Source organism: Urocitellus parryii, chromosome 2 (genome assembly GCF_045843805.1).
Source record: "Urocitellus parryii isolate mUroPar1 chromosome 2, mUroPar1.hap1, whole genome shotgun sequence".
NCBI lineage: Eukaryota > Metazoa > Chordata > Mammalia > Rodentia > Sciuridae > Urocitellus > Urocitellus parryii.
Window position 1 is genome coordinate 188,844,491 of NC_135532.1, and position 8,506 is coordinate 188,852,996.

General features: G+C 44.0%; 1 pseudogene; it reads left to right on the forward strand.

The window, feature by feature from the left end:
* LOC113186521 (tetraspanin-3 pseudogene) overlaps nt 1-8,126 on the forward strand; it is a 47,047-nt pseudogene extending 38,921 nt beyond the window's left edge.
* The last annotated feature ends 380 nt before the right edge of the window (nt 8,127-8,506 follow it).

Here is an 8,506-nt window from a genome sequence, read left to right on the forward strand (position 1 = left end):
GAAATATGTTATTCCAGGATCTTCTAGCTTTCAGAGTCTGTGTTGAGAGATCAGCTGTTATCCTGATTGGTTTACCCCTAAATGTAATCTGCTTTCTTTCTCTTGCAGCTTTTAAAATTCTCTCCTTATTCTGTATGTTGGACATCTTCATTATAATGTGTCTAGGTGTGGATCTCTTATGATTTTGCACATTCGGCGTCCTGTAGGCTTCTAGGATTTGGGATTCTGTCTCAATCTTCAATTCTGGGAAGTTTTCTCGTATTATTTCACTGAATAGACTGTTTATTCCTTTGGAATGGAGCTCTGTGCCTTCCTGTATCCCAATGACTCTTAAATTTGGTCTTTTGATATTGTCCCATAATTCTTGGATGTTCTGCTCATGGTTTCTTAGCAGACTTGCTGAGCTGTCTATGTTCTTTTCCAGTTGAAATACTTTGTCTTCATTGTCTGATGTTCTCTCTTCTAAGTGATCTACTCTGCTGGTAGTATTCTCAATTGAGTTTTTAAGTTGGTTTATTGTTTCCTGCATTTCTAGAATTTCAATTTGTTTGTTTTTTATTACCTCTATCTCCCTGTGAAATTGATCTTTTACTTCCTGGATTTGTTTGTCAATGTGATCTTTCATTGTCTGATTTTGCTGTCTCATGTCTTCCTTGAGACTCCAGATCATCTGAAGCATATATATCCTGAACTCTTTATCTGATATTCCATCTGTTGCAGCTATTACCTCTTCTAAAGTTGAGTTGACCTGCATTGCTTGTGGACCTTTCTTTCCTTGTCTTTTCATACTGCTCGCGTTTCTTTCTGCTTGGTGCAACTGTTGTGTTTTGAAATTTACCCCCTATTTATTTATGTTGCTCTTGTATACTTGAAAAGTCTCCCTTGCAGGTGCGGGCAGCGGCTGTGCCCCTACTCCAATTGGGGTGACGTGTCTACCACGCTGGCGGCTCTCTGGGCCTGTTCCGGGAGTGGAAGGCGGCTCTGCTCTGTCCCTATTCCAATTGGGGTGTCGTGACTACAATGCTGGCAGATCGCTGGGCCTGTTCCGGGCGTGGGCGGTGGGCTTGGCTGGCGGGATTCCACCTAATGGCAGTCCCTAACCTCCCTGCTTGCTAATTAATGGCTTCTCTGAGGCGCCACGCCTTCTGTAGCTGCGGGGCAGGCCGCGCGAATCAGTTGGCCTGGATCTCCGGGGTCCTGCTGCTGGCTGTTTTGATGTTGCAAGCTGTTGGAGAGTGGTGGTGTATTCTTCAGCTTTCCCGGATGGTGTCCACTGACTGCCTGGATGGAGTGTCCGCTGTTTTGATGTTGCACTCTGAAGGAGAGTGGCGGTGTATCCTTCAGCTTTCCCGGATGCTGGCCGCTGACTGCCTCGGCGGGGTGTCCGCTGTGGGGGATGGGACTGTACCGCTTCCTTCCCCTTCTGAGAACCCGTGCTCGGCCCAAGGGTCCGTGTGGGCTTGGCTGGTGGGATTCCACCTAATGGCCTTCCCTAACCTCCCTGCTTGCCAATTAATGGCTTCACTGAGGCGCCACGCCTTCTGTAGCTGCAGGGCAGGCCACGCGAATCAGTTGGCCTGGCTCTCCGGGCCCTGCTGCAGGCTGCTGGGATCCCTGGCACTCTATCACTTTGATTTTTTCTGCTTGCCCCTCCCCCAGCGCTGGCTAGCCAGGTTTCCTTTTGGCTGCTACTGGGAGGAGGGGTTGGAGGTCAGGTGTCTCTGGTTTCCCCCTGGCCTGTATGGAGGCTCAGCTTGATACTCCCTCTCCCGGCAAGCCTAGGAGAGATTTTATGCGAATTCCCGCTGTCTGGGGGGTGAGCTGAATGACACCGACCTGTTTTGATGTCGCACTCTGAAGGAGAGTGGCGGTGTATCCTTCAGCTTTCCCGGATGCTGGCCGCTGACTGCCTCGGCGGGGTGTCCGCTGTGGGGGATGGGACTGTACCGCTTCCTTCCCCTTCTGAGAACCCGTGCTCGGCCCAAGGGTCCGTGTGGGCTTGGCTGGTGGGATTCCACCTAATGGCCTTCCCTAACCTCCCTGCTTGCCAATTAATGGCTTCACTGAGGCGCCACGCCTTCTGTAGCCGCAGGGCAGGCCACGCGAATCAGTTGGCCTGGCTCTCCGGGCCCTGCTGCAGGCTGCTGGGATCCCTGGCACTCTATCACTTTGATTTTTTCTGCTTGCCCCTCCCCCAGCGCTGGCTAGCCAGGTTTCCTTTTGGCTGCTACTGGGAGGAGGGGTTGGAGGTCAGGTGTCTCTGGTTTCCCCCTGGCCTGTATGGAGGCTCAGCTTGATACTCCCTCTCCCGGCAAGCCTAGGAGAGATTTTATGCGAATTCCCGCTGTCTGGGGGGTGAGCTGAATGACACCGACCTGTTTTGATGTCGCACTCTGAAGGAGAGTGGCGGTGTATCCTTCAGCTTTCCCGGATGCTGGCCGCTGACTGCCTCGGCGGGGTGTCCGCTGTGGGGGATGGGACTGTACCGCTTCCTTCCCCTTCTGAGAACCCGTGCTCGGCCCAAGGGTCCGTGTGGGCTTGGCTGGTGGGATTCCACCTAATGGCCTTCCCTAACCTCCCTGCTTGCCAATTAATGGCTTCACTGAGGCGCCACGCCTTCTGTAGCCGCAGGGCAGGCCACGCGAATCAGTTGGCCTGGCTCTCCGGGCCCTGCTGCAGGCTGCTGGGATCCCTGGCACTCTATCACTTTGATTTTTTCTGCTTGCCCCTCCCCCAGCGCTGGCTAGCCAGGTTTCCTTTTGGCTGCTACTGGGAGGAGGGGTTGGAGGTCAGGTGTCTCTGGTTTCCCCCTGGCCTGTATGGAGGCTCAGCTTGATACTCCCTCTCCCGGCAAGCCTAGGAGAGATTTTATGCGAATTCCCGCTGTCTGGGGGGTGAGCTGAATGACACCGACCTGTTTTGATGTCGCACTCTGAAGGAGAGTGGCGGTGTATCCTTCAGCTTTCCCGGATGCTGGCCGCTGACTGCCTCGGCGGGGTGTCCGCTGTGGGGGATGGGACTGTACCGCTTCCTTCCCCTTCTGAGAACCCGTGCTCGGCCCAAGGGTCCGTGTGGGCTTGGCTGGTGGGATTCCACCTAATGGCCTTCCCTAACCTCCCTGCTTGCCAATTAATGGCTTCACTGAGGCGCCACGCCTTCTGTAGCCGCAGGGCAGGCCACGCGAATCAGTTGGCCTGGCTCTCCGGGCCCTGCTGCAGGCTGCTGGGATCCCTGGCACTCTATCACTTTGATTTTTTCTGCTTGCCCCTCCCCCAGCGCTGGCTAGCCAGGTTTCCTTTTGGCTGCTACTGGGAGGAGGGGTTGGAGGTCAGGTGTCTCTGGTTTCCCCCTGGCCTGTATGGAGGCTCAGCTTGATACTCCCTCTCCCGGCAAGCCTAGGAGAGATTTTATGCGAATTCCCGCTGTCTGGGGGGTGAGCTGAATGACACCGACCTGTTTTGATGTCGCACTCTGAAGGAGAGTGGCGGTGTATCCTTCAGCTTTCCCGGATGCTGGCCGCTGACTGCCTCGGCGGGGTGTCCGCTGTGGGGGATGGGACTGTACCGCTTCCTTCCCCTTCTGAGAACCCGTGCTCGGCCCAAGGGTCCGTGTGGGCTTGGCTGGTGGGATTCCACCTAATGGCCTTCCCTAACCTCCCTGCTTGCCAATTAATGGCTTCACTGAGGCGCCACGCCTTCTGTAGCCGCAGGGCAGGCCACGCGAATCAGTTGGCCTGGCTCTCCGGGCCCTGCTGCAGGCTGCTGGGCAGATGTTTCTTTCTCTGAGAATTATCTTTAATAAGAGTCACTACTATATGTAAAGAAAAATCACATGTCTAGCCAAATTTCAATAAGACAAAAATTATCTAATTAGTTTGATTAGTTCTTTATAATTTTTAATGAATTTTAAAAATTTAATCTTATTAACATTTATTAAAAATGTAAATGTTCATTTAATTATTTAGAAAAAATTAAAAGACTAGGAAATATAAGGAAATCCAAAATATGTCAGAAATTTCCAAGCTAAAAGCACCATGGCAACAAAATCATCTACTAAAGAAAATGTCAGAAATTATTCATAATTTATTTGATGAATTAATATGGCTAATTAACATTGTAGGAGGGGAGAAAGAGCAAAACATTAGCAGTGATAGAAGAAACACCAGGGAAGAAAAACACTTAATCAAACAGCTAATGGAACTTTTGAGACCAACCAGATCACAAACCATAACTAAACAATCTACATTTACTTAGACCTGTGCCATTTGTGCAGTAAAATCACTGTTTAAATGCAAACCTTTATCTAATGATTTAGGCATGAGAAAACAGAAGCCATGAAATCAAATCCAAATGTGAGGTTTGGGGATGGAACTGGAGGAATTAATGTTGAGTGAAATAAATCAAACACAGAAAGATGAGAAAACATTTCTTTCATGTGTGGAAACTAAAAGAATAATAATAATAAAAGGACCCAAAAGTAGCAGAGAAACTATTAGGGACTGTGAAGTCTTGGAGGAAGAGAGCAGAGAAAGGAGGGTGAGAAAAGACAGAAGGCAGAATAGACATGACCAGTGCACAATATATACTTGTATGGAAGTGCCACATCAAAATCCATTAATAGAAATGATAGTGATAGAAATCAAGATAATTATTAGCTTTAGGGAAGTGGGTTTACAGTTATTGGAAGGTGGCATAGGTGATTGTCTGTAGTACTGATAACATTCTATTTCCTGATCTGGGTGCTGTCTACCAAGATCTTTTTATTTTGAGAAAAATTATTCAAATGATATTCTTTTGATTTGTGAATATTTCACTATATATGTAGAACTTCAATGAAAATATTTTCCTAAAAACATCTAGTAGCAGGAGAAATTCATCAGGTATTGAGAGATAGATTTACTGTGATGCAAAATAGAGTGTTAAAGCGGTGATGTAAGGTAAGAAGGAAACATTGTTCTAATGAAATTTTAACATGTTGAAGCAAGTAAATAAGGTCATTGACAAATTTAAAAATGATTATCAAGGATTCTGGTTGGGCTAAATAGCTCAGGCCAAACTTGTCTAGATAACAACTGTGTTTAATTTCCAGAGACAAAAATGAAAACATACCTGAAAGCACTAGAATGTTCAAAAGCAGATACTGGAAAGAAAATGACACTCAGTAGAAGCAATTACACTAGGTGAATTTCCCATATGTCGTGGCTCATCAACTGAACTGAAAGGTGGGGCAGCTATAATCTCAATAGCAAATGCACAATTTTACTAGCTTGAAGAAAGTGAGCACAGAGTTTGGGTCAACTATACTTAGAGGATAAAGTCAAGTGAGATCTTAGAAGTGGGAGAACCTGTGAGCAGGAGTGCTGAATTCTTCACATAAACCCTGAACAATTCTTTGATTGGTCTGAACAACACGTGTGGGTAAAACCCCTTTATGTCTGTCTGATGCTAAAAGGAGCTAAGATTTGGGCTGCCAACATTGCAAGGAAGGTAGTTTGCACTTTAAGCTGTCCTTGTAGGCTGAATAATGACCTTCCAAAGATGTCAATGTCCTAATTATTAGAATCTTTGAATATGTTAAATTATATGCCAAAGGAGAATTGAGGAAAGAGATTCAATTAGGGTTGCTAATCATCAGACCATGAAAAAGAATTTTTGTTTTTTCTTGGATCATAAGGGTGCTGAACCCAAACCTAATCATAAAGCTCCTTCAATGTGTCAGAGGGAGGCAGTAAAGTAGGTTTCAGGGTAGTGCAATATGAGAAAGACTAGAACAGCTATTGGCTGGTTTTGAAGGTTGAAGTGGGCATGAGTCAAAGAGAATGAGTGTAGCTTCTAGAAGATGAAAATGCAAAACAATGAATTCTCTCTTAGAGGACTCCAGAAAGGACTGTGACCTTGTTTTTAGCCCAGGGAAAACCATTTCATACTTCTGATGATCAAAATTCAAAGGTAAATTAGCATTGCTTTAATTTACAAAATTTGCAGTACTTTATTATAAAAGTCATGGAAAACTAATATGTACCCCAGTTTCATTACACACGTGTGTGTGTGTGTGTGTGTGTGTGTGTGTGTGTGTGTGTGTAATATAGGAGAAATAAATGACCCTACGTGGCTATATAGTTTTGAAATTTCATGTGCAATAGTACAATGTTAACTGTGACTAGAATGTTTAAGTTGAGAATGTAGTCTCTAGAGTTCTCACCTAAAGTAATTCAAGGAAATACACAAAAAACAATAAATAAAGGTTAATATCAACAAAAGCTTAGAAACACCCACATTCATTTATGTAGAAGAACTTTGGAAAGCACTCTGCTATCTAAATTTTCAAAGTGCAATGAAAATAAGCTATTTATTTATTTTTCCTAAAATTTATGAAATATATGGCATCAAACTTAAGCAAGGAAAATTCAAATCTAATATAATAAAGACTATAAGGCATGTTAAATAGTGCCAGTCTATACAATGGCAGATTATTATTAGTTTTTATATGGGAATATAGTTCTTCTAAAGCCACAGAATAAATGTGACAATCATTTTGAAAGTTTCTTTTTCTTCATCCTTTCTTGTGGGGCTCCATTTCATAATTTAATTGTTTATGTTTCACTAAAAGTTGATTTTATATTATAATAAAAGAAGAGTGTCTGATTCTTAATAAAACCAGTCAATCCACTATCAATATTTTTTGTGTGTGAACAAAAGCCAAAATTTCATACTTACTTAGGTACAATGTGTTCTGAATTGATAATAGTATTTGTATGTAAGTCACTTTGGACTTCTGAAGTTATGTATTCACATTCTCACTGAGTCTAATTTTTTCTGAGCACAAAAACTTAAAATATTTTTATTATTATGCCATTTTCTTATGCAAGCAAACACTTGTTGATCTGCTATTAGATAAACTCAACATCCTTTCTGATTCTAAGTCTGAACCTTAGTAAAACTGAAAATGTGGTTATCTCCCTCTGTTTATTATATGACTCGTTATGAGAGGGGTAATTTTTAATATAAAATTCAATCTATAGGTTCCTTTTTTTAAAAAAAAAACCAAGAATGACTTTAAATCTAGGAAGTAATAACAATCCATGTAGGACAAAAAAAAGAAGGCAAATGTCAAAGAAGGATGCATGTCTGATTACAGATATGGTCTGGTGTCAGAGTCCAACAAAGGAAGGACAGGAAAAGAATTCCTAACTCAATATCATGTTCTCCAAAGACTACAATCCAGTATAGTTATGTCTCAATTAAATAAAAATAGGAAGGAGTCTGCAGGAAGCAGGTCAAGCAGTTCCTAGCCTGGAGAAGCCACTAGGATTGCCATAAGGCTCAGTAAGTGCTGTTCTGCTCAATCAGCAGGGCCTCCCTGAGCAGCCACATTGGCCCAGTGCAGCATTGCCTCCTCCAAGACCTTGCTAGTCTTTCTCAACCCTATCTTCTGGGGAAAGAGCAGGCATTTTATGCTATGTGGGAGCCTATATCTTCATCACTTATGATGACTATGAACACTTCTTTGAAGATATGTACAATCTCATACCTGTTGTAGTGATCACAGAGGTAGGAGCCCTGTTTTTCATCATTGTGCTAATTGCCTTCTGTGCCACAATCTGGAAAATCTCTGTGGACTTACCATTGTTGTCTCATCCTGCTCTTGGTTTTTGTCATGGAAGTTATTGTAATGATTTTCAAATACGCTTACAAAGCAGAGGTGGAAAATGACGTTGATGCAGAAAGTTTATAAAACCTACAATGAAATCAAATCCTGATGCTGCTAGCACGGCTATTGATTATGTACAGAGACAGCTGTGCTATTGTGGAATTCGTAACTACTCAGACTGAGAGAATACAGGTTGGTTCAAACAAACCTAAAACTAGACTATCCCTGTTAATTGCTCCAGAGAGTCTGCTATTAGATGCAATGACAGCCTGGCCAATCCCTCTCACCTTTATCCTGAGGGGTGTGAGGCTCTAGTTGTGAAGAAGCTACAAGAAATCCTGATGCATGTTATCAGGGCAGTTCAGGCCTTTATAGCTATGCAGATGCTGGGCATGCAGGGTGCATGCATCATGTTGTACAGAGGGAGTAGAGATCTTGCTTATAAGCTCCTCATCACTGGCAGAACTTATGCATAGTAGATATCTCAAGCATGAGCTTGTTAGTCTTGTTTTGATTTGGAAGGTGAAATGAGCAGGTCTGCTGCAGCTGGCCTCCTGAGTTCATCTAGTTAAAGACACATACACTGGTGCTGGATGGAACAGCTTGGCTTTTCATGTACCTACCCATTTACCTATACACCTATGACTTTATTTCCTTTATTTCAGCTGACTACCCATGCCCCTTAATGCTTAAGTTCAGTGGTGAATATTTTAATTTCAGAACCACTTGCAAGGTACATAGTGCCATAGAATTAAATGAGGACATATGCCGCTTTTGTTGCCTCCAAATAGTGATGGCACTGATGTCATAGTATCACCAGGTCCTTTCAGTCTTTAATGTGGAGAATTCTTGGCCA